At 41.8% G+C, this 27,630-nt stretch overlaps 1 protein-coding gene across 2 annotated transcripts in view; it reads right to left on the reverse strand.

Annotated features, from left to right (window-relative positions):
- The window catches only part of VIT (vitrin), a 99,264-nt gene extending 85,880 nt beyond the window's left edge, over positions 1 to 13,384 (reverse strand). For both annotated transcript variants that reach the window (XM_036931640.2, XM_036931639.2), the window contains exon 1: positions 13,155 to 13,384. The gene's annotated coding sequence lies outside the window, so the exon portion shown is untranslated. The remainder of the gene's footprint in view (positions 1 to 13,154) is intronic.
- Between the last annotated feature and the right edge of the window lie 14,246 nt (positions 13,385 to 27,630).

The raw sequence follows: 27,630 nt of genomic DNA on the forward strand, positions 1-27,630 counted from the left end.
TTTGAGGACCCTCCATACTGTTTTCTGCAGCAGCTGTACCATCTGACATTCCCATGAACAGTGCACGAGGGTTCCAATGTCTCTACATCCTTGCCAACTCTTGTCATGATCTGTTACTTTTGCTTGTAGCCATCCTAATGGGTGGGAGGGACGTCTCATTGTAGTTTTGATCTGCAGTTCCCTAGTGACTGGTGATGAATCCTTTTATGTGCTTGTTGGCCATTTGTGTATCTTCTTTAGAAGTTTGTGATTACTGATTCAATCTCCCTACTAGTTACAGGTCTATTCAGATTTTTCTGTTTCTTCATGATTTACTCTCAGTAGGTCTGCATTTCTAGGAATTTGCTCATGTTATCTAGATCATCCACTACTTTGTTGGCACACAATTGTTTCACAGTACTTTCTGATAATCCTTTGTATTTCAATAACAGTGGTTGCCTCAGGAAAAAAAGACTGGGTAAGTAGTGATCAGAACGTCTTACGGTTTCGTTCCATTTAAATCTTTACCCTTTGCATGTATGTTAATAAGTCAGAAATTAATAAAATGGTTCCCTGGGGGTACTTAACTTATACAGACAATGTTGATATCAAATGAGAAGCTGCAGTGATCTCCTAACCCACTCCTTGCTCCTTGCTTTCTTTGATCCAGTTCTTTTCCCTCCAGTTGGGAAGGATTAGCTTCCTAAAGCGTGGGTTCAATTGTATAGTCATCCTCTCAGAATTCTTCTTCACAGTCCACTCATTCTCTACAAAATAAAGCTCATATTCCTTAGTGAGACATTACAAACCCTTCATGAACTAGCCCAACTTTCCTTTCAATCCATCTCCCTGCAATTCTCACCTGTAATCCTTCCCTCTGACCTCAGCACACCCCAGGCTTCTGATCTTGTCTTTACACCCTGCCCATCAATGTCTTGGCACATCTGTCCTATTACTATTCTATCTGGAATACCTTCCCACCCTTCACCTGCCTACCATTAAGCCAGTTGATCTTTCAAGGTTGAGTTCATGGGCCCCTCTCCTGTGTAAATCTTCCTGATCTCTTACAGTCAAAATTCATCTCCATTCATGCATCCATTTAATCATTTAAAAAAGAAATTTGTGTGTATACTCCATGTTAGGCAGAGAAGAGAAGATGCTGGTCCTAACATCAACTTGCTTTGAGTCCTCTAGACGGAGTCTGATGTGCTCTCATCACAACTAACCGTGACAGAGCACAGACTAAGTGTCATTGATAACTCATTTAATCTCTACAACAACAGGAAGGAGCTATTTCTTGTCTTAATTTTAGTGGTAAGGAATTGGAGACATGCAGGAGTTAGGTACTTTGCTCAAGGTCACAAGGCTGGGAAGAAGAGGAGCTGGTATTCACACCTAGCATCCTGAGTCCACAGAATGTTCATCTTCATTTCACCCCTTGCCTTAGCTGTTTCATAATAAGCAAGCACACTTCCCTCGTTTACATTCTGATTTAATTGGTCTGAGTTGCTATCAGTATTGTTTTAAAGCTCTCCAGGTGACTGACTCCAGTGTGTAGCCAAAATTGAGAACCTCTGCTGTGGAGGCAAAAGGGTGGTGAAATAAGCCCCAGGGCATAGGGCTTGGAAGAGCTTGAACCAGTTTGTTTAACTGGCAGGTTGTAAAACAATGAATGGTGAGGACAGAGAGGACATGGGGATGGAGCAGTTTCAGGAACTGGGAGCTGCTTTGCCAGGCTGGGACAGGAATCAGACCATTAGAGAGGAAAGAAGGGGCCATCTTGGCCTTGAATGTCATTCCTAAAGAATGTGGAATTGATCCTTTAGGCAGTAGGAAGACATGGAAGGCTTAAGAATTATTTTTGCATTCATCATTTTTAATAAGCCCCCAGGAGGCTCACTGAAGCCCCTCACTTGCATAAAATCTGCCCTAGCGGACACTTAAGATTTATGCAATGTGGTGTTTGTCTGATCTATGATGCTACATGGGGGAGCACCTAACAATACTCTTTGTCCATGAGGCAGAAAGAGCCGGTGTCCATCTGGAAATGTTTAATAGTTATGAGAGACTTGGGCTATATTTCCAAAATGCCAAAACTCCCTTGAGGACAGATGTTTCTAAAGGGGGAGCCACATCTGCAGCCTGACATAGGGCCTCAGCCGCTTGCTGGTGGCTGTGGGCGGGTCTAGTGAGGATGGCAAAAGGAAAGCTGGTAGAGGAGGGACCTTGACATGTGGGGGGCCTTGGTCTGCATGTTAACCTTCCTGTAGATCAGAGTAGTCTGGGCTGGGCCTGAAACACTGCATTTCTGCTGCCCTGACACCAGTGGTCCCTATTACAATTCCCCAGGATTCTGTGAAGGACAGAGAGAGAGAAAGGGAATGTGCCAGAGTGGACAGTAGTTTTTCTTTTAAAAGCCTGGTTATATCTATTAATTTAATCTCACAAGGCCCCTGAAGTTAGTATCTCAGATACCATGCTCAGATGCATTAATAGCACTTGCTGAAATTAAGTGACTCATCTGGTCCACAGCCTATGGTCTGGCAAGCAAAGATAACTTAGGCCAGTCAAGGTCTCCCTTGCGACTTTGGAATTGGGACCCGGAAAGCCTTGAAGCTGAGGGAGTCAAGCTGAAGGCCTTGGGGCCCGGAGGGAGATGCAGAAGATGGGGACAGACAGAGACGGAGCAGGGAGAGTGCAGCCCTGGGGGGAGCAGGGAGGGCAGGCACCTTGGTTTCTGCCCACTTCCCTTGCCCATTTCCAGTCTGAGAAGTCCAGGTGGACTCGGTCTCCTGTGTACGGCATGGATGTTTCCGGGCCCTTGTGCTCCGGCCAGTTTGAGTTGGTTTCTGTTCCTTGAAGCTTTGATTAAAACCCTTTTCATCTCTGTTGTTTTCACTGTTTCCTGTTCCCCTGAAGTGATTAGTAATAAAATGAAAACACCTGATGAGAAGGGCTTGTCTTTTGGTAGCTTCAAAGCAGGGGTCTGAGAGTCCACACCCAGCTCTGGAGCCAGGCTCTGGGAGGAGGTGTGACAAAGAATCCCCTGAGCTGTTCCAGCTGCTGGGAAGGAGGAACACGGCCTACATACCTGGGATGCTCTGGGGGGAAATAAATGGGAGTGGGTGACCTGAAAACTATGCTGTCAGAATGACACTGTGGAGTTCCTGGTCTATTTATGACTGTGGTTCACAAGCAGAGGTCATTTTGCACCCCCGGAAAGACTTAGCAATGCTTGAAGGCATTTTTGGTTGTCACAGCTTATGGTGTGTGTGGGGGTGCTGTTGGCATCTTGTGGGTAGAGGCCCTGGAAGCTGCTGAACATTTACAGTGTACAGGATGCCCCAACGATAAAGAAGGAGCCAGCGCGAAATGCCAGTAGTGTCAGGGTTGAGAAACTCTGATTTAGAGAATCTCTATTTCCCGATGTATTTATAAAATGTTATCTTACTGACATTCCAGTCTAGGAATTTTCTATAAACATTACAGGCAATGTTTTTGATGACTGAGGTGTGAGCAAGGATCACTTTTGATCTCCACATAGAGTCAGGGCAAATCTTAAAGCAGAGATTTTTCACTCCCGGGCAGTTGGGTGGATGGCAGCTCCGCCTATACATACGTTCAATGAGATAGATGCCTACGCCTGTTAGATTCACTGATCCATGTGGCATGTTTCTACATGTCAGAAAACCAAAAAGGGAAGGCCCTTTTTGGAACGTGTGTTTCAGACCATCATTGTGTACCTTGTTAAGAACCTGGCATATGGTAATGCTTATGACAGTCACACAGGCTTCAGCCAATAGTGATTTCCAGTGGGGTTGTAAACAGTAATTACATTTCTGAAGTGGTAGTTTAGGTCTTATGTTGCCAGTGGGAAAAAATACTGGTTTGCAGGCAGGCCCCCAAATGAGCTCTAAAAAACTCCTTCCAAGAGTTACTTATCCTCTGTGGTAGAAGGGGGCACAAAGAGCAGTAAATCTGGGGAGGGGGTGAGGACCCCAGGAAAGGGCAAGGTGGGCCATGACCGCTCCTCTTAGTTGCTCTGGAAACTGCAGTTTAAAGAGTTTCATGGAGCTTCAGAGGACAGGTTTCTCTCATCAGAGGCTTCTTCACCTAACATGCTTGACACTGCGGATTAGTCCTGCGTCCTCCAGTGAGCTTCTCTGGGCTTTGAGGTCCGTGGTTGCCAAGGGGCCTTCTGCTGTGGATCGGGAGCTGGGTATTTGGTTCAGTCCGGCCGTGATCCCCAGAGCCTCTGCTGGCCTGAACACTCTGTGCTCTTTGGTCCGCCTTCAATTCTGAGCCACAGAGACATCCTCAGGTCTGGCATAGCCTTCCAGCTGGGATAGGAGGGGAGATGAGGGTGTGTCTGCAGGACCCAGGGTGTCTTCCTGGCTGCCTTGGGGTAAAGGGTGTGTTTATCTCAGATGATGGGACCCCGGTTGCTGAGCAGCAGGTATGAGGCTGTGGGTCAAAGTGCATTCTTGAAACTAGCAGCCAGAGGCTTAGGGAAAATGGAGGGTATGGGCCAGGGCAGCGACTGCGGCTGAGCAGTTGAGGGCTATGGAGGATTAAGTCCTGGGAATTGCCAGGACCAGCAGAAAGAGAGGCATTTTAAAGAAGGGGACCCCAATCTCCAAAGGGAGCCGCACAGCTTCATGCTGCAGAGGCCTCCTCCAGACTTTCCCCAGCTCTGGTGGAGTCTTCAAGCCCTCCTACAAGTCCCTCCCGACAGTTCTGGCCCAGCTGGCTAGTGACCTGTTACACAAGACAGGTTAGGTGCTTTGGTTCTTCTTTGTGGAAAGTTTTAGGAGTTTAGAGTCCACCCCAATAATAGTAACTACCATTCGTTGGGTACACACCATGAGCCCACCCTGCTCACGTGCGATCTTACCTGTCATGGTGACCCCACCAGGTAAGTGCTATTATGCCCATTTTGCTGAGTTGAGTTGGAAATTGAGGCCTGGAGAACTTTAGTGAGCTGCCCACGGTTACAGCATGAATATATAGCAGGGCCAGAATTCCATTCCAGGCCCCCAAACATTTAACCCCGCTCACTACCCTGTTTTATCACCCTACAGGATGGTTTCACCTTCCTTTTTGCTCTGACATACATTCTAGGCTTTTTGGAATATTCTGCTAATAATAGTTAAAATGCACACTTTAAAATAGTTGTCTTAGTTACAAGGTCAAAAGGTTTTTTTCCGAGTCATTTTTGGGCCTGAATTCACACACAGCTTTCTCTCATAAATGTTATTTAGGGTAAAGTGATGCAGCAGGCTATTTTTAAGTTTAACCAGGCAGAACACACCCATCTAAATAAACATCGGAGTGTACTGCAATTGACCGCGGAGTGGGATGTTAAAGGGGACGTTCCTTTGTCTTTGCTTCAGCTGAGCCCAAGCGCCAGCTCCTCCCTCGGGGCTTCTGTGGCCACTGACTGAAGACGGTAGGAGTGGGAGACTCCCTGCACCTTCCTTTATCTGCGGAGGGGGAGGAACAGGGAAATGCCAGCAACTTTTCCTAAAGTACCTCCTTCTCTCCAGTCTGCAGCTGCCCATGCTGCCTCTATGGACCCTGGTGTGGTCTAGAGGGAGGCCGTCAGCCGAGGGTCCCCGTTCTTGGGTCCCTCTGCTGAATGTCCAGCATAGATGTCCAGTAACCCTGCTTGAAGTGACTGAGTAGTTGTGTCCCTTGGGCTAGGGAGTGCAGGGGACGGGTGTCTGACTCGTGATTAAGAGCTCTACAGAAGAGGACACAGCTTGTGGCGAACGAGACTACCTGTGTGAGAGTGTGCTGGGGTCACTCTAGGTCCTCCCCAAGCTGGGGCACAGAGGGCTGAGGGGAGCACACAGCAGAAAATGGCGGGAGATCGCCAGTCGCTCAGGGGCTGTGCAAGGAACGATAACCCCCCAGCCAGGGCAGAGTCCTCTGTAATGGCATCCAGGGAACTGCAGGGGGGACCCCACAAAGTGGGAGCATCTCTGAAGAACCTGCGAAGTGCCCAATGGCAACAAGACGCAGCTGTACATGCCTGCCAAGCCCGGGGAGCCTGAATCCCAGCCTGCAGCAGCACCCACTAGTAAGGTCCTTCTGGCCCCTCTACTTTTCCTCTCTGCACCCACTTCAACTCTGGACATGAAGAGACTACCAGCAGCAGCCACGGGAAGAGTGGCAAAGGGACCAGGCAGAGAGCGAGAGAATCCGGTCGCGTCCCCTTTCCCATTACAGACGGCAAACCTGTGATGGGGGATGAAACTTTCAACTGTGAATGCCATTTTAAAGGATTACCTAAGTATTACATCTACATTAATGACCAAACTGAGATTATCTTGGGGTTTAGTTCTTTTTAAAAAATCTCTGAGTGTGGCCTGAAATATTAAAAGACCTGTTCAGATTGCACCCAGGGCAGAGGCAAGAACGGCCCCACAGAGAGTCTTAGTGGGCAGTCGGGGTATCTGGGAGACGCTGAGGAGCGTCAGGGTGGAGCGCTCGGTGTCTGCTGGTCCAAAGCGCACCTGGATCTCACCTCCTGTCTTCCTTGCTCAGACTGCTCCAGCCAGCCCGGCCTCCCAAGCGTGGTCCAGCCTCAGGGATTCCAATGTGCTTGTCCCTCCGCTCAGAATGTCCTACACTCAAGTATCCACACAGGTTGTTCTCTGGTTCCCTCACCTCTCTCTCTGTTTAAATGTCCCTTTATCAGACATTTATCTACCCATGCAACACGAATCATCACCCATATCACACTGTGCTGTCCAGTCCCCACATCTGCTTTCTTATGCTGTTGACAGCCCGTGTCACCACCAGACCTCTCGTGGGTATTTGTATATCGGGTGCCCCCAGACTGGCGGCTCTAGGAGAATAGAGATGATTTTGTTCACTTCTTCCCAAGCACAGAGAATTATGGATGGCACATAGCTGTGGCCCAATAAATATTTGTTGTTGCTATTGTTGATTGATCTGATTCCCCAAATGCTCCAGCTTTTTGGACTGCAGCTTTACTCGCTGTATTATTTATACAAGCAAAGCCAGTCTGGGCAAGTTGACTTGCACCTTTACGTCCAAAGTGTGTTTCTTCTGTCTGTGACACAAAGGAATCCAGATGAAGGAATTCACATAGTGCTGAGATGCCAGTGACCTGATTCCTTGGAAACTACACTGGGTTCCCACAAAGGAATAGATATTTTTTTTTCTTTTTGAATTGGAGGAGAAAGAATGCAGAAACAGAGTCTCTTTTCACTATAGCCTGAGGGGCGATTTTTATGAATTTTTACCACATGTCCGCACAAAACTTTAGCCTTTCTCTGACTGAAGGAAAGAATTCAAGAAATTTTTACTAGAGGCTTGTCAACGTAGAGACCCTTATCAGGGAAAGTGATTTTTCTGAATCTGGGAGGAAGTAAGGCTCTTTCTGTGACTCACTGCTAACTTAACCCTCGAGTGAAGATAAAGGACACTTTTTGGGGAGTGGCTCCTCAGAGGGCTTGCTAATGAGTCAGGTCTTCCCAGCACACCTGAAAAGCAATTCTTAAATCAGGAGATTCTCTGAGAATGACAGGAATATAACCTCCCTTCTTAGCAGCTCTTCTCCCATGAGGTCCTTACCTCTACCTCGTTCGTCATCATTACTGCACTGTCTACTTTTGTGGTGAGCAATTTTTTTTTTTGAACATCTGACTCGGCTTGAAAACACTGTTTTCAAGGATGGCAAAGATTAATTTGGTGCAGTGATAGGAAAACCAGGGCCATGTGTGATTGGTGCCTGGTAGGTTAAGAATGTGAATTCTGAAATTATACTGCATGGGTTTACAGTTGAGCTCCATCACTTACTAGCTGTGTGGCCTTGGACAACTTACTTAACTTCTCAGTGCCTCAGATTTTTTATCTGCATAATAGGAAGAGTAGCAGCCTACCTCATAAGGCTGCTGTTAGGATTAAGTGAGTTAATATATAAATATATATAAAAGGGCTTAGAAGGGTGTCTGGCAAGTAAGACTGGGGTGGTGGGTAATCATGATTACCCTGGTCATTCTCATCACCATCCTTTTGCAAAATGTGGCTCAATTAGACTCTAGTTTAGGACTTAACAGAGGTAGAGCAACCAGTTGAATCTCTCCCTGTAAGCCACCACCCAGGGTTAGCCATGGCTTGATTTTTGGACTTCTTGATGAAGGAGCCACATGGGCTGTGACTTCCATTGAACAATGTTCTTCTAGAGCCCCAGAACTGGAGCAATTCTGTAGTTTTGCCCCTTCTTTGCTTAGAGATTTGTAAGGATCTTTAGTCCATTCTCATGAAAATCTTCTAGATGGTTGTAGGACAGTTAGACCAATCAACTGGCTGAAGAATGACATCTAGCATTTTTAAAAGCATTGAAAAAAAGTTATCTACTCATGTCATATGAAGCAGAAATGGACCTCAGCATTTTTGAAAATTATACAGCCACGATAAAATACAAACAACAAAGTATTTTCTAAACCAGATCTAAACCCAACAAATATCTCTTCTGTTCCAAGACCGTGACTTGTAGATTTGACTCAGGAAAGGATTTTGGCATCCATCATCTAGATCAGTTCACCTTCCTCCCGCAGGACATAAGCCCTGGAATGCGGCAATGGATTCCAGCTGAGTCCCAACATCTTCTGGGTGTGGAATTTGCCCTTTGCAAGTTGCCGCACGATGTGCAGCTTTTGTAGGTCTCAGCTGAGAGCCTCAGCTCGTGTCTGCTTTGTGCACAGCCCAGGCAGCCCCAAGCCTTCCAGATAGGCAGTTCCTGAGGATTTCCATAAGGTTTGCAGTCTGTTGAAGTGGAGAAGTTTTCTAGTTGATTAGAAACAAATTCTAAATCCAGTTACCGCAACTGTTTGTTTCACAGATGAGGTAACCATAGGAAAAGGCAATCAACAAAACTGAAAAGAGTCTTTGCTCCACTGTGAACATGGCGCTCCTGGAATCTCGCTGGAGTTTGCCCCTTCACATCTTGGTCTGTAAACAGCAACTCACCTAGATGATCTCAGACTGACTTAAATTTGTGTGTGTGCATTTTAAAAAAATTAATGTTTTATTCTTCAGCTCCAGAATTTCCATTTGGGTCTTTTTTGTGTTGTCTGTCTCCTAGTTGAACTCATTTTGTCCTTGTTTCATTTTCCAGATCTCCCCGACTTGTTCATCTGTGTTCTCGTGTAGCTCTCTGAGCACCTTTTGAACAATTATTTTGAGTTCTTTGACAGGCAGTTCACGTATCTCCATTCCTTGGAGCCGCTGGAGGTTTACGGTGCTCCTCTGGTGTTGTTGTGCTTCCCTGATTCTTTAGGGTCCCTGTAGCTTTGCATAGGTGTCTGCATATTTAAAGAGGCAGTCACCTCTTCTAGACTTCACAGACTGACTGTGGGTCAGGTCCTGCTGGGGTGCTCCGTGACCCTGGGCCTAATGGTGCAGAGCACCAAGTATGGGGGCTGTGGCTGCTCCAGCTCCAGGGAAGGGTGATGGCTCGACAGCTCAGGCTGCTGGGGTCCACAACATCAACAACAGTGTAGTGCTTGGTGAGGGTGGTGAGGGATCCGAAGTGGCTGCTAGCGCTGTTGGGATCCTCAGTGATGCTTCCGGGTCCAGGGGCTAAGGACCAGGGCAGGCAGGGGTGATGGCTGGAGCTGGTGGTATGTGTGCTCTAGGCTGCAGGGCCATCTCCAGGGGACTATGTAGTGGTAGGAGCCAGGTGCAGGCACACACGCAGGGATGAGGGCCAGGCCAGCAGCAAGGGCCCTGGCAAGGGCAGGGCCCCCTGATGGTGAGTGTGCACTACTGTGGCCACAGGCCCTCACCATGGGCTATGCACAGCAGTGGACATGGTGGCGGGAGATGGGCCGGTGGGTGCAGGTGCACAGCTGGAGGGGCTAGCTGCAGGTGAGCCCAGGGATGCAGGCCAGTGACAGGAGTCAGGGCCGGGATCAGGCCTGCAAATGGCTGTGGAGGCCCTGGCAGCAGCATCACACACCCCTGCTGCTTAATTACAATTTAACAACCAGCACTATCAAAAAGCCATTTCCGATGCCTAGCCTAAATTTGCCCTGGTCTGTTTGCTCCTCTCTTGACCTATTCTCTGTACTAATAAATGCTGCTCACTGCCACTTGCACAAGGACCTTTTTCATTCCCGTACAAAGTAGCAGGTTTGCTTTGCAGTTTCTCTCACTCACTCTATGTGTGTTCAGGGGGCAGGCATTCCACCACTTCTGCAAACCACAGAGACACATTTTTAGGCAGCCGCAAGGGGCCTTTGGGGTTTCTCAAACTGCAGATGTCCGGAAGTTACTTCTCCTGTTTGTCATTTGCTGATTGATTGATTAGCTCAGATATTCAAGATGAAAAGATGGCAACACTTTTCAAATAATTATATAAATACCACATTACCTCACAAATCTATTTGCTTACTACATCCAAAGAATTCATGTTTAAAAGTTTGGTGATAATGACAATTGATTTGTTTCAGAGCTGACCTGATTTTTTCATTCTAGTCACATAGAATAAAGAAAATACTTGCTAACACTTGAGTTCTGACAGTGTGCCAAGCATTGATAGAAGTTTTTGCCATAATTCCATGAAGTAGGCATTAATAATAGACCCCTTTTACAGATGAGAGAACTGAGGCCCAGAGAGCTTGCATGATTTGTCCAGGTTCGCACATTTAAGAAGTGGCAGAGCCTCCTGCCTGACAAACTTCTACCAGGGCCATTGCCCAGGAGGGCCACCTGGCCTTGGCCGTGCATGAAAGGCCTTACATTTAGATGTTTGACCTTATTCTCACATGAGGTTATACAGACAGTCACAGAAAAACACCAGAGAACTGAAAGAAGTCTGTCATACAACTTGGACCACACTGTCTTCAGTACACTATGGAGATGCATGCACACACATACATTATATTACATTTCATTTTTATATATGTTAGAGTTTTTAGTTAAGTAAACATAAACATTTTAAATATGCCATAGGTTCCAAAACCCCATTTTGATACTACCTCATTTTGTGATATACAGAGACTCAACAATAAAATTGACCAGGTCGAGTCTTGACTCTGGGGAGGTCCCAGTGCCTAGAACCACAGGATTCAGGATTGTGAGGTAAACTCAGAGATGATCTTGTCCAATTTCGTCATTTAATAAATGAGGAAAGGGAGACACAGAGAAGTTGAGTAACCTACCCAAGGTCACACAGCCAGAATGCTCTTCTACTGACAGACAGGCTAGTGTGCTCTGTCCTGCACCCACTGCTGTGGATACCTGGCTCATGCTTCCAAACAAACAAGGAGAGACATTGCACATGTGGGCACCAGTAACAGGAATATCCTGGAGGTCATGAAGCATTTCTTTTATGGCCATTGACTCCTTCCAGTTAATCTTTTTTTTTTTAATATGTTGCGGGGGCAGGGGGAGATTACATTTCTAAAGAACTTTTCACAGTTCAAAATGCTTTTGGAACTGAGAATGAATATTGAACTCTATGACTCCCTGGGAGGGGGGTATGCACAGGCATTGATATTTCTGTTTTTCGGTAGGGGAACAAAAGTCAAGAAATGTCACCTTTCCCAAGGTAACACAGCCAGGTTGTGTGGCAGAGCAGTTACTGTAATTTAGGACTCCTGGCTTGAGACATTGCGCTGAAAAACACACTGCTTTCCTGTACACAATATGACTTACAGGAATTACAGATGAGAACAGCACAGGCATTTTTGTTCTCCTAATGCTATTCATAAACCATTTTCAAACCCAGTGGATTTTCTCTGAAAGAAACTATTCTTCATGTGATCAGGAACTTGGCAAAAAAGATAATTAGGTCTTCTAACCAATATTCATAAAGTAAACGCTATTTCAGGGCAGATACTAAGCATTTCCAATGTTCCTAAGGTGTTTTCCTTTCATTGGTGAGGTGTTAAATATGTTTAAATGAAGCTTAGTCTGGGAGACCAGCATTTTGCGATTAAAAATGCAGCCCTTGTCGCCTTGCAATTGTTTGTCTAAAGCCCTTTTACAAAAGATGGTATTTTAATTCAATATATAAAAGACAGGCACTTCCAGCTTCCTGGGTTTGGGGAGGGAACACGTAGCTACCACTTGCAGCTATTACATACAACAGAGAAAATACCCAAACAAATATAATTTGATCTTGCTCTGCTGAAAGATGTTTTCATCTTTCAAAAGACAGAGGGAAAAACAACCTCAGAACTTTACCACCAAAACTGCCAAATTTATTGCAACACAACTTAATGGCAAAATGCTATTTTCTCAGTGCTCACATTTTTGAATAACCAACCACCATGGCCAAGAATGCCTAGTTTTACAATAAACTCAAAGAAAACTTTGCATTCTCCCTTGATTTGAGTGTGGCAAAGATACTGTGGGTTGTTCAGAGCAAACCATGGAGTCTAATTATTCAGTCTTTTCCTCTCTGTTTAACCTGTGCTGGAGGCATTTATTTCATGTTTATACTGGTTTGGCATAAATCATGCTTAAAAGAAATTTCATATCCTGTTTCCCTGTGCAAAGTTGAGCTACAATAGTAGACTTAACAATGGCCAGTTCTTTCTTGGGCTTATCAGTTAAAGAAGATTCAGCCTAAGAAAACACTTCCAGTGTAAGCAAGATACAGAATTGCACATCTAGAAACATTCCACTGAGATCTGTCAAAGAGAGAGAAGTATAGACACACACTAAATAATTTCTCTTTTAATTTAGCATCTTTGTGCCCACTTCTCATACTGCTTTTTGTGTATTATTACAAGCAATTTGCTACATTGTTATTTAGTCTACATAGGGAAATGAGATATAACAAAGAGCAAGATAATAGAGATACTTAAATGTACTTTGTAAAGTTCTACACAAATGGCATATATTTCAACTTATCTTAACCATTTATTAAGTTGACTTAAAGATAGAGTAAAAATCTTTTTCTAAATCTTATCTCAGTACAATTTATGTAGAGTTGATATGCATAGCATTAGTTGTTTATGAGGATGTCAACTACCACCCACTGTGATACTCCTGATACTGAAATTTGTACAGCCTGATTACTTGGTCAAGGTATGTATTATAATTTCTTAATGATAAATACATTTTAATATTTTTATAATAAGGAATGGAAATCAAACTATCTACATAGCTTAGTAATTTGTCAGACATACCTTGTTTGAAGAAAGCAATTTTTTTCAAAAATTTTCCACCACACAGAATGGATATCCTTTTTTCCTTAAGCTTTTCTGCATCACAAATCCCATCCAAATTATTCTACAGAAGAAACAAAAAGAGGTCCAAGCAACTTTTCTCTTTTCTCTGAGGAGCTAATCAAACATTCCCATCAACCTCTCAGCACTTTGAAAAGCACATTTCACACCACACACACACTCACACACACAGACACTGCTTCTTACACTGGTTTTAGTGCTGAATTAGGCGGTCCTCTTTCAAATTTCCACTCCCACTTGCTGGCTTTTTTTTGCAGGGGGGGGTTGTAAGGATTTCTAAATATTCTTTTCTAGCCCAAAGCACACATTTTTAGTAAGCAAATTCTATGATTAGAAATTCTAAGAAGTAGAAGAGAGGCACCTAGATAAAATGGAAAATAAAAAATATACTTTAAATGACTTAAACAGGGAAATTACAGTTTCTCTTTCTTTTTAAAATGGTAGTGACCAGCTGATTCAACTGTATAAAGAAAGAAAACTGTGCAAACACCACCAAGCTGATTCTACTGGACTCCCACTTCTGGAGTGAAAATACTTATTTTCCTACATGTTAATGCTCTTTTGTTGTTTAGTTCGCTTGGGTCCCTTCTGCACTTTGGCGAGCGTAAAGGAACGACTGCAGTCTATGCTGCTAGATCACAAGATAATGATAGTGGGAAGCAAAACCTGACTCATGTTTCAAAAAAACTAATGTTGGATATCATAACTGAAATCTGCTGATTTTAATTATTTACATGGTGATGTCCTCAATTAAGTTGAAGGGATTCAGACCTCAAACATGCATTAACCTATCACAGCGTTATAAAAAGCACACCGTTCATCCGGCAGTCCCGGCAATTCAGACGTCTGTTGGTAGGACTGAGCATCTTCTCTCCAGCAGGGCAGGAGGTAGCAAAGAACCATTCCTCCTCCTGCTGGGGATATGTGCACACTCAGGCACCCAGGAGGGGAACCACCGCCCTAGCAGCCCTCCCGCCTTCATCCGCTGGCCCTGACATTGCTCCTTATTCAACATTATGGTCTGAATGTTATTTAAGCTTTTCCCTCCTCCATTTGGCTTTGCATTTACATTGTTTCTCAATCCTGTTTCTTCTTCCACCAAATCCTGAGTCTAGGTCCATTGGAGGTAAGAATGTTTGCTGTCTCTGGACGGTGGCCCATCCCACCATTTGGGTCAGAGAAGGTTCAGATGAAATGGCAGCCCAAGCTTAATAAAATTAATAATAACAATAATAAATATATAATAAAAATAATAAATGTCTCTTCATCAAATACTTACTTTTGCTAGAAATGGTGATGTGCCCTCTACATATATCACCTCACTTAATACCTAGAAGAATCTAGAGGGGTCAGTATGTTGCTTCTATTATACAGGTAAGAGAACTGAATCTCAGAGACTGAGTCCCTTTGCCCCAGTCGCCTGGACAGAAAGGCAAGACCTGGGATTCAAATTCACGGCTGTCTGACTCAGTAACAGTGCTGTGTCAGCAATTAGAGCTTCTTCTCTTTCATTAGTTTAATTTGTTTTCTTATGGTGAATAAGGCAGAATCAAATGTAAATGTATTGACAAGTTTATGAAGAGATGCTCAAAGAGAAATGCAAATTAAAAAACAGTGATGCTTGCAGTGATGAAAACTTTTGGAGACAATGATAGCTGCATATTATCCATGTAATTAATGCTAATGAGTTAAATTAAAAATGGCAAATTTCTTGTTATACATATTTACCACAATAAAAAATAGTGTAGAGAGAGAGAGAGAGATTCCTTTTTAAAAAAGGCAATGAAAAATCACTTTATTTTCATCTTATTGGCAAAAATTAGAAAGCTGAAAATGCCCATGAAAGTTATTTCATGACACTGATGGGCTGCTGGTGATGTGGACAAATGTGACTATTCTAGAGAGCCACCCAGAAGCACTCAGTCACATTACATGTGTACCCTAGGGCCCACGAACACCCTTGTGAGATACATTCTTTGGTGAACTTCTTGCACAGGGCCATAAAACTTCCATCCTTGGAGAATTAATGAGTTAAGCATGGGCAGTGCACAGTATGAAATGTTATACAGCAGCTAGAATTAAAGGACTAGATATGGGGTTTGAAAATTGATCCCCAAGCCAGATTACCTAAGTCTGCTAGTTGGTTTAGCACCTAACATTTGGCAAGTAACCTAACCTCTCTGTTTTTTAGTTTCTTCATCTGTAAAATGGGAAAAATAATAAAACCTATATCGCAGAGGTATAGAATTAAAGGAGTTAATGCTTGTAAAGTTCTTGGAATCTTGCCTCAGGTGAAGCAAATACTATTATGTTTTTTAACTAAATGAAATGTACACCAACACTACTGTATGCATTTTCTATTGCAATGTAACAAATTACCATGAATTTAGTGTCTTAAAACAACATCCCTTTACTATCTTGCAGTTTTTTAGGTCAGAAGTCCAGGTGTAATGTGACTGGGTTCTCTGCTAAGGTTTTCACACAGCTGAAATTGAGTGTTGGCCGGACTGGGTTCTTATCTAGGAACTCTGGGAAAGAATCCACTTTAAACTCATTCAGGTCATTGGCAGAATTCAGTTCCTTGTAGCTTTAAGACTGAGGGCTCTATTTTCTTTCCAGCTGCCAGCCAGCGGCTGAATCCTGGAGGTCACCCCTCCCCTCCCCACACAGCCTCCATCATCTTTAAGACAGCCAAGGCATGCTGAATCCTTTTTAAGCTTGCGTTCTCTCTGACTTCCTCTTCTGCAACAAGCCAGAGAAAACTGCTTCTAAAGGGCTTGTGTGATTCAGTTAGGCCCACTGGGATGAATCCTCTTAACTTAATATCAGCTGATTAGTAACTATAATTATTATCTGCAACATTGCTTAGCTATGTCATATGACATAACCATGCCCTGGCAAATAGCATGCGACCGTTCCAGAATTCTGCCTACCACAGTTATGCATCTTAAAAACTTTGGTCTAAGGGAAACTAAGGCACTGAATGAGAAGTATAATACAATACTGGGAGAGTTAATTTTATGTTTCAACTTGACTGTGCTCCCAGGTGCTCAGATATTAGGTTAAACATGATTTCTGGGCATGTCTTTGAGGACACTTCTGGATGAGATTAGCATATGAATCATTAGGCTGAGTAAAGCAGATTGCTTTCTCTGATGTGGGTGGACTTCATCCAGTCAGTAACAGGCTTGAATAGAAAAAAATACTGAAAAAGACAGGATTTTTTCTCTCTTTCTGACTATCTTCAAGTTGAGACTTTGGTCTTCTTCTGCATTTGGACTTGGACTTGGACTAGAAATACACCATCAGCTATCCTGAGTCTTCTTGCTGATTGCAGATCTTGGACTTCTCAGCTTCCATAATCATGTTGGCTAATTCCTTATACTAAGTCTCTTTGTGTATATTATCTCCTGTTTGTTCTGTTTCTCTGGAGAACCCAAAGTGTTACAAATATGACTATGAGAATTAAAATTATGCACATAAAACAACAATATGCATTTTGCAAGAACACTTATAAATGAGTATGTACTCACCAGGTCCACAGTGCCCCAAAGCCTTGTAACCGCTGCTCCTGAGGGCTTCTCTTGGATACCTGCATGGACCCCTTGCTTATCTATCACGTCGTCGTTACTCGAGTGTCACTTCCTGAGGAAGTTCTTGCTTGGGCACCCTGTTTAAAATGGCATTCCCATCCCCAGCACTTCCTTTCCTTCTCTGCTTTATTTTTCCCCATAGTACTTATTACCCTTTAATAATGATTACTTGTTTTTCCACTGGGCATTCCCCGCTAGAATGTAGGCTCCATGAAAGCAGATATTTTTTTCTGTTTGGGTCATTGATGTATTCTTAGCCCTTTGAACTGACACATAAGAGGCATACAATAAGTGTTAAGTAAATGAATGATTACAAATACATTAATTAGAAGCCTTTCCTGTGGGAATGGGATCAAATAGAATAAAAAACATTAAAGCAGAGGTCCTGGGATCTTATATGGACCAGTGTTTATGGTGCTGAGGATTGACTCAACCCTCTACAGCCATGACTGCCTGCAACAATACCTACAAAAGAGTCAAGCTAGAAGCCTCAGGGAAATCTAACTTCTTTACACTGAAACAAAGCCACAGCTTCATGGTAAGTGGCCTTGAGCTTGCCACTAGGCATAAACTGAACTTCTAGATTATCTCTAGTTGAGAACAGAAATTGTGAGGTTCAGTTTTTCCTTCATTATTACTTCTTGAGATTTGGCTTTGCTTATAAATCACATATGGTTGCTTCAAAGCATTGATTCTTTCCTAAATGTTTGCTGCTACATAAATATAGTGTCCCAGTGTTGTATTGTACACAGTGCAAAAACTCAAATCTCTTTTAGAACATTCTCTATTAAAAGTTTTTATTATTGTCATAAACGTTGAACTTGACAGCTCTTTAAAATACTGCCTCATTTTTTCTTTTTCACTCCAGAGGTAAAACTCAGGGAAATCAATGCACTCGTCATATCGCAAATCCATTCTTTTATGTGACTTTTAAAAATGCAGGATGGCAATTTAAGAGTCTAAGTAATGAGGTAGCCCTTTCAGACACTCCTGATACTTTCACTGTGTGTGGGTATAAGACAGAAGAGTTATGCCTTTTATAATGCAAGCTCACTGGTATGTCTAAGGCTACATCATGTTTGATGCTCCATCAATTTTTCATAGAAATATGATTTTCCTTGAACAACTCCTTTACAACAGTTTTGAGATTTTTTCTCCCTGCACTTAGTAAAGCTTATTGCAATGATCAGGTGTTATTTCAGTTTCGTGGACACTATTGAATATTACTGTTCAGTACACATTTTGTGTGGTGTCAATGTGAATGGAAAATATGTTAACATGATTAACTTCTGTTAAATTTATGTTATTATTATCTTTCAGAAGCAGAGAGGTTATTACAAGAAAAACATCTTTTAAAAACTTGAAGGTGTTAAATTGACAGCATGGATAACTTACAAACAGGTAAGTATAGGTAGCCAAAGAGATTTTGCCAAGGAATGTAAAAGAGCCTTCAAAACAAGAAGGAAGAGCCCTTAAGAACATATCAGAGAGGAAAGTGATTAGAGATTAGATAGGAATTGTTGATGATAATGCAGAAGATAAACTTGGTGGTGCAAAGGAGCAAGTGAATTCAGCTTCTTCCATAGGCTATTTTTTAAAAAGGATGTTAGTAACATTACTACTCCCAAATGCTTCCCCAGAAGAAATGAGCTGGAACCACTGTATCAAATTTGGACAACACCCACAGCATTCTAGGTCAAACCAACAACAAAAAAATGCAGATAAATCACTCTGATTGCAACAGGAGAAAAGAGATTCACAGACCTAAAGGATGATATTGGAACTGGAGGCTCTAACGTAGATCCTAGTATTACAAAACATGGCTGGTCTGGCAGATTAGCAAATATAAAAGTCCCTTATTCAAAACAAGGGCTTAAAATAGTTGGCAAGAGAGTAGAGGCCTTATATCACCTTTTTATGTCAAGTAAGCAAATAGAGTCTGAAATAAAGGATTGGTTCAATGAACACTGGTCAGCTGGGGGCTCTGATGATCTAAGCTGCATTGTGCTGTGCTGTGCAGTTCTACTTCTCACTATAGGTCTGTGGGTTGGCTGGCGAATCTCTGTTCTATGTGTTTATTTTGGTGCCCATACTGCAAGGCAATAGCTGTACAGGGGATGGGCTTCTCAAGGCAAAGGCAAAGTCATAAGAAGACAGTAGGAAATATGTGAGGTCTATTAAGGCCTCGTTAAACTGACACACTGTCATTTCTGGCCCATTTCATTGGCCAAAACAAGTTTCATGACAATGCCCAAAGTCCAGGGACAGGTAATGAAACTCTACCCATAAAGAGGCAATGGCAGGGTGTGGCTGCAGAGAGGAGTAAAGATTGTTATAGTTAATACACTGGTTTTATTTTTTTTAGTGTCCATGTTTGCCATTGTGTCATTCTTCCCATTCTTCCCATGCCTCTGTTTAGATTCAGATTTCTTCTTGCTGATAAAAATAGTCAAGAAAATAGGAATTGATGGATACTTTAACATAATAGAGCATAATAAAGCATATATATCTTAGCCTTAGAATCCATCATCTTAATGGAGAAACTAGAGGCAACTAAGATCAGAAACTCAGCAAGGATACCTATTATGTATATTACTATTCAACATTGACCTAGTGATGTTAGCCAATGCAACTGAATAAGAGAAGTATATTAAAAGAAAAAGAATTAGTAAAGAAAGAATAACGCTATCTCTATTTACCAATATAGAAATCTATATAGATGTGTGTGCCTATATACATATATTTCTTAGCTTTGCTTGATGAGAATGCCTAGAAACAATGAAACCTCACTACTAATGAGCATATGTAGAATAAAAGCTTGGTTTCTAGATATCATTCTTCAATAAATAGAAACAGATATACTTAGAAAATACCTGATTCTAAGGCAAGAGATGGTAAAGTATAAGATGTGTGTGGAACATTTTGGAGCTGGTAAATGAAGAAAATGACAGTAACATGTCCAAGGAATGCAGGAGCCGACTTGACACTCTCAATAGCCACCCCGGGGATAATAGGAACAACAAACCAAATAATGATATTAATGGATTAAAACACATACAATAACATAATTATTTGAGGGCTTGTACTGATATAAACAAATGAATAAATAAATAAATAAGTGGGGGAGAGGAATGGTTTTTCTTTATAAAGATTTCCAACTAAAGAATGGAGAAAGTTTGATGGAAGTAGAAAATTACTGTTCAGCAAATAACACAGTAGTGGGTGAAAGATGATGAGAAACAGGATAATTTATGTAGTATCAAAATATCTCCCAAGAAGATACTTATTAATTAAATAGGGAAAAATAAAATCTTTACAGTGGAAAAACCTGGAAGACACCACTTAACCTAGTGATCACAATTTATATCACCAATAATTAAATAAATTGACATCATGTGCCTTTTAATATGATGAATAATATATTCATATTTTAATATGAATATATGCAAAAATGCATAACTGACTTTATGAGGACACATCAGACAAACCCAAATAGAGGAACAGTCTACAAATGAACTGGCCGGTACTTTTCAAGTGTCAAGGTTTTGAAACACCTTGACTAGACTTTGATGGTGAAGGAAAGACAAAGACTAAGGAACTGTTAGGAGACTAAGGAGATATGAAAATGCAACAAGTGATCTTAGATTACATCTTAAACCAGAAAAAGGATGTTTATGGGAAAATTGGTGAAATTTAAATAAAGTCTGAAGATTAGGTGGTGATGTTATATCAGTGTTAACTTTCTGATTTTGAGGATTGCCATTGTAGTTATGTGAAATGTAGTATTTGGGGAAGCTCGGTGATGAGTATACAACAATTTTTGGTACTGTTTTTCCATTTTTGTAAATCTGAAGTTTTTTCGATATAAAAAGATAAATTTCTAAAAAGGAAAATGAAAAAGGTTATGTAATGAATGGAAATTTGGATTAGAAATAGGTAACAAGTTTTAGTAGAAATAACATCAGATTTGTGTTGGGAAACTGATATTCATCTTTTGAGTCTTCACCCTCTATAGGTCACTTGAACACTCGGGTTCTTCATTTGTAAAATGAGAAAAATAATTTACTTGAACATTTTGAGTATCAGATAAGGTAAAGTTGATTTTTAAAAAAACACCCTGGAATCTGTTAATTGCTGCACAAATTGTTATTACTAGTGAAAATTATTTTATGGTCTTGTTCTAGATAAGGTCAGGGTATTCAGATCCTTTTAAAAGTATTTATAGCTGCTCTGGAGGAGGACATAGCAAATTTAAAGTTTTCATATAGCACCCAACTGTGCTGGCTTGTAAATCTATGCAAATGAAAAGCAAATGGAAGCCAAGCCTTGAGGGAACAATGCAAGGCGATACACCCAGAGATAAACCAAATTCCTGCCACATGCACACAACAAGGGCTCAGAGTGCCCTTACAACCGTGCAGTAAAAGGGCCTGGATCTCTTTATAGAAGAGACCCCAGGAATGACTGCACAAAGCCCACGTAACACAGATTCAATATATTTGTCATAATGTTTGGGTCCTAATGTAGAAAAAAATGGCAGATTACCATTTGGAAAAGCATGTGTAGGTGGTTTGCTTCTGGATGGTGTGGCTGGAGCAGTGGTAATTAATGCTGTGGGAAGGTGGCCCCAAGAGTTCTCTTCAGCACTACAATGAACAGAATTTCTGCTCTAAAGGGCAAAGTCTGAGTTGGGACAGGACTCAGATAGCATAAAAGCCATGGAAGAAATCACAAAGGATCGATAGGTGTAATAGCATTACCAATAAAACTGTAATATGGTTTTAAAAAAAAATCCTCCATATACCATGAAGGAATTAAAAGGCAAATGACCAAATAGGAGAACGTATTTGTGATAAATATGACAATGGGTTAATATTCGTAAAACAAAGAAATATAAAATCAATAAGTAAACCTCAAAATAACCACCGAATGAAATAAGCAGGCCAAAGACACACACACACACACACACACACACACACACACACACACACACGGGCAATAAACACATGGGAAAAACCATGTAACCTATCTGGACATTCAATAAGTACAAATTAAAATAACAATGAAACACTATTTTCAGCCTGTTGATCGACACAGATTTGTTAAAGGAAATATTCAACACTGGTCAGGGGGAAGATGAGCTTCCTGGGTACCACTCTTAGCAAACAGTAGAAATTGGTATAACGAAATTTGTTGTATCAGTTTCAGAAAGCAATGTGGCAAAACTGTACCATGAAACCAAAAACCCTGTTGTAATATTTGACCCAACAACCCCTCTTCCTGACGTCTATGCTAAAGAGAAAACCAGGCATGTGCTCGACTCTACCTAGGCACAAGACAAACAGCACTGTTTATGCTGCATCCCTGAGCTTGACTCTCACCGGAATATTCAGGAATCACAGCGGGGTAGCGGCGAGGGCCAGGCATTTCCACCCTGGTCACAGAGTGCAGACGTGGTTTGGCATCACCCCGCATCCTCCCGGGTGTTCACTCAGGTACTGTCCCTAAAGCCCTATATGCTGTTGGCACAGTGGCGGAACAAAAAGCATCCGAACTCATAGATGGGGACAGGAGTCCACGTTCTGCTGTGTGTCATTTGAGTGGCTTTGTCATTCATGTGTCATTTTGGGCCTTGGGAAACATTGATAATAAGGGTGACTACTATATGAATTGTGTTTATTGAGAATGTACTCTAGAATGCACAGTTCTGAGCATTTTGCATATATGAATTCATTTAATCTTCAGCAACCCCATGAGTATCAATCATTGTAGGAATGAGAAAACATAGGCAGAGAGATAGAGTGACTGTCACACTTGGGGCCAAATAGCTAGTGAAATGGAGTCAGGGTTTAAACCCAAGTGTCTTCACTCCTGACCTGCTGTTTCAATGACTTCATTCATTCAACCCCAGGTTGCTGTGAGGATCAGGACAGAAAATAAATGGGAAAGAGATTGTTTAAAATCATAAGGCAGGACTTACATGTAAAGCCCACTTCCTGCTTGAAAGGTAATGATAAGGACATAATCTGGAGTACCTGCCTTGCCAGCATTTGCCAATAACTCCACATTTACAATTCGAATAAAGAAATCCAGGTTAGATATAAAAGTGAGTATTGAAAATCTTTTTATTTTTTAAAACCGTAAGCTAGTGGAGAAGAGATGCCTTGCTAATGGAGAAAAATGGGAAAAGGTATGGTTAGGCTTTTCTTCCCATTTTCTGAAGGTAAAATTTAATGCAGACTGGAGAGTCAGTTTTTTAGCAAAGGGAGGTTTTCTTGGTCCTATTTGTCTAGCTATATTTCCTTCCACCCTGCTTTTAGGTTGAAGAAGCTTAGTTTAATTTGCTAGTAAGAAAAATGTTTTGCTTTCATGTTTCATGATGTATTAATGTATAAAAAGATTAATTAGCATAAAAGATTAATTACAAAGCACTTGAACTAAATAAATGCTAATTATGGTGGAAGCTAAACATAATCACTTCATTAGCAGAACAGGGAAAACGAAAATGGCATGGGAAGACTATGAAGTTCTCAGTGACCTGACGGGTGAATGAAAGCGGGTAAGCACAGACGCCGGTGGTGCTGTCCAGGTAATGGGCTGAACCACGGAGCAATGGCTGTCATACAGAGTGCAGGATGGGTGCACTTGACCACCAGATTCCCTCATTTAGCAAAATGGTGTTTAGAGATGCTCCTGAGTATTTCAATACACAGAGTTAGTGACATGGCTGGACTCAGTGGGTGTTTATTTATCTCCGTGCTTTTTGACAGCTATTCGCTCTCCTTGGAGGACGTCTTTTCTCTGTGATCCTCCAACGTGACTTTCCTTAGTGGTGAAGCTCAGGCCTCTCCTCACCCTGTGTGCCCTCCTCAGTTTGGTGTACCTACTTCCACAGATTTCAGTATAAAGTATTTGCCAAATTCTTTCAAATCCTATCTCTGGGCTTTGCCTCATAAGTTCTGTTAGCTATTTCTCATCACCTTCGTGTTCACAGGCGCCTCACGCCAGAACGTCCAGAGGAGCTTGTCATCCTTCTGAACCCCTGTCCTGGTTCGTGGCGGCCACATCCACCCGGCTCTGCAGGTCAGAGTCAGAGAGCTGTCGCCATGCTCATTCCCACCTCTTGCTTCTCTTTAAAAATTTGTTTTTTTATTGAGATGTAATCCACATATCATAAAATTTACCCTTTTAAAGTTTACACTTCAGTGGCTTTTAGTATATTCCCAGAGTCATGCATCTATTACCACAGTCAATTCTAGAATATTTTCATATCCCATAAAGAGTGTCCCTTAGCCATTCTCCCAGTCCCTCCTCCTCCCAGCTCCTGCCAACCACTAATGGGCTTTCTATCACTATAGATTTGCCAATCATGGACACTTCATATGAATGGAATCATACAATACATGGGTTGTTGTGATTGGCTCCTGTCACTTAGCATAACGTTTTCGAGGTCCATCCATGCTGTAGCGTATCCCAGTATATGTTGCTTTATGACTAAGTAATATTCCACGGTGATCAACATTTCTTATCTGAACAGTTGTATAAATTCCTAACTTCTTCCTTTGCTCCAGTCTTTTCCCTTCTAGTTCATTCTCTTCACTGTTTCCAGAGACATCTGTAAACATAATCTGATTATGTCCTGCTTAAATCTTCTGGTGCCTCCCACTCCTTGCAGAATGAGGTCCAAACTCCTGGACCCAGTACATGAGTTCTAGGGTGCTTGCACTGACCTGTGCAGCCTCTTTCGCCTTCTTCTCCTCCTGTATGCTGGGCACAGCCCCTCTGGCTGCTCAGTTCATTTTGTGTGTGTGACCAGCTCCTCTGCCAGGAAGGTCCTTCCTTCCAGATTCTGCCCAGAATATTCCTGCTCATCCTTCTCTACTTATATGTCACCTCCTCTTTGAGTTTCCATGGGAACTTGAAGGCAATTCGAATATGGTATGTGTCCCTGGCTGTGATTTTTTTGGAATATCTATGAACTTGAATCCATGGACTAAGTTTTGCTTCTCTCTCTAGTCTCAGGGCCTAGTACAGACCTTGGAATACAGACAGAAATTGCTAAAGGTCTGTCAAATAAATAAATGCTTAGTAATAGAAAGAAATATAATATTTTAAACATTCTTGTCAGTAGCTTACAAAATAATAAACAATGTGAATATTTTTGTCTGAGTACAGGTGTACTAACAGGGATATCAGAGTGTTGTGGGCAACAAAAAAAAAGGAGCAAAGCTACCATTAAAAAGAATAGACATTTTATTGCCTGGGAATGGCTTGATTATTATCAAACATTCACTAGACATTTGCTGACCACTCTATTTCACTCTGACACTAATAGCACAAGGATCTCAGTAAATAACTGGTTCATAGAAAGAATCTGCTCTTGAATTTTAATGTGCAAAATGTCTTGCACCCATACACCCTGAATTTTTGACATGAAGTTCTTGTAGTAACCAAAGTTGTGATCCATAAAAGTAGGTATCAAAGGGCTCTGTAGTCACACACTAAACCTAAGAAGCCAAAATAGAATATTTCTTCTTTTTAGGAAGTGAGTGGTTGTTTCTCACTGAACTGATCAGCCATGTGTACTTTCTTCTGATACTGAAGTTAATCTTGTGGTTTGTGTTTGAAATTTTTGAGGATTTAAAAATGATTCCTGTTATGTAGAGTTCTTGCTTTTTAATTCCTACCAACAGTATGAGACCGTCCTTTTGGAATTCTCAATTGACAGTGGAGCTGTAAAAGTTAATTGACTTGGCAAACAGGTTCACAAGGGATGTAATATTCAAAGGCAAATCATAGTCTTTTTGTGCAGAAGCACATAAGAAGTCTAGGGGAAACAGTGATCTCCAACATCAAGTCAGTAAAATCCAACATAGGTAAGCTACCCAAATATTTTTTCACCTTCTGTGCCTTTCTCCTCTCTTGATGAAAAATTACTTGAATTAGCTACCTGGAATCCTCAAACTCAAATTCTAATTAGTGAAGCACTACCCATTTCCCTCAACCCCACTCCCCAGGACTACCCTCAGTTCTCCCAAATGTTTGCTTGGTGATTTTCAAAAGTGGAAAGCTCAGAGGCAGAAAGAAGGATAATGAATTTCTGCAAAGAACTTTGTTTCCAGTGTTATAGCCAAGGGTAGGCCTTCATGCACATTATCAACAAGATTATTGTCTGACAGTGTATCATTAGTCTATCTCAAAACCCTAGTTCTCTGGCACCTGAGAAATATCATTGCACTCAACTTCTGGAAAACCTGGTCTTGCGTATATTCTATGCCAAACAGAATTTTCAAGAAAAGTGTTTGGGTGATGTCACAGAACCTTAATGTTCATGTATGAAAATGTCTTTGATTAAATCCCTTTCTTCTCTGAATTCTTAAGGCCCTGGTTGATTGTACTGCCCAGTTCAGATTAAGTCATATATTGTCTTTTTTATTCTCTAGTTGTTTCAAATGTTAATCTTTTCTTTTCAACTGGATTTTTTAAATGCTGAGAGCAGAGTCTGGGATTCAGACTTTTCATTTTCCGGTAGTCTGGCCAATGTAGTCAGTGCTGGGCAAGACTTTGGTACTTGTTTTGGACTAACGTTCCTACTGATAAACTCTCCAAAAAATGTCAGAAGTTACTCTTTGACTGTATCAAATTCCCAGCAAGTTATTCTGTGGATATTAACAAACTGATCCTAAAGTTTATATGGAGAGGCAAAGAACCAGAATGGCCAACACAACCTTGAAAGAGAAGATTTTGTTTCAGAAATTGTATCTGCCCCTCTCCCATCCCCTGCTCACTGTCTCAGATACTCTGGTCTTGGAATTATACGCTCTTTGTCTTGAGGTATCAATTTCTCCTCTTCTCACAGCATACTAACTGGCTCTAAAATCTTCCACCTTGAAAAACAGATTTAAAAAAATGTGTTTCCCCCATGGCTCAATATTCCCATCTAGCTACTGCTTTACATTTTTGCTCCCCCTGATATACAGACTTCTTGAAAGTTGTCCATATTCACAGTCCCCACTTTCTTATTCTCTCTCCCACTTTTCCTATTGGGACTCTGGTCCTCTCTGAAACTGCTCCTGCCAAGGTCACCTATTACTTCCACAAGGCCAGGGGCAAAGGCCACTTTTCTGTTCACTTCTTGACATTTCAGCACATTTGACATGTCCTCCTTCTTGAAACACTCTGTTCTGTGGCTGCCCCGATGACATGATGGTGCCCTTTCTGGCTTTGTCCCACCTCACTGACTACTCCTCCATCTCCTCTGCTGGCATTTCCTCCTTTGCTTTCCCTCTATTTATTGGTGACCTCAGGGCTCAGTCCTGGGCTCTTTTCTCTATTTGACTCTTTTCCTAGGTAAACCATTGATTCCCATGGTTTCCCCTCACCCCCGTGCCCACAACCCCTCTTTTGCATGTGAGTGCCTCTAACTGCAAGGTCTAGACCTCTCCTGCCAGTGTGAGAGAGGGTCAGTTGGAGTGTGGGCTTTTCCCTTTTCCTGCAACAATGGCTAGCCTGCCTGGTTAGCAAATTAAGATCTGTCTTGAGACCAAAAGATGAAGTAAAATTTATGATTTGGAAAGATTATTACTTATCATTAAGGAAGATTTCTTATGGTAAATCATTTTATGATTTCATCATAGGAAAGTTCATTTCTTACCACCCATAACCAAATGCATTGCAGTTTGTTTTAGTTTCAAGCTTCCTGGCTCTAAAGTTAAAAGTGAACTCAAATCAACCAGAGTGCACATTTTCGTGTGTGGCCTGCCCTCCGCTTTCCCCTAATTTTGTAGTTGGAAACACCTTAAAAGGAAAAGTAACTCCCCTTT

This window comes from Manis pentadactyla, chromosome 2 (assembly GCF_030020395.1).
Source record: "Manis pentadactyla isolate mManPen7 chromosome 2, mManPen7.hap1, whole genome shotgun sequence".
NCBI classification, from domain to species: Eukaryota; Metazoa; Chordata; class Mammalia; order Pholidota; family Manidae; genus Manis; species Manis pentadactyla.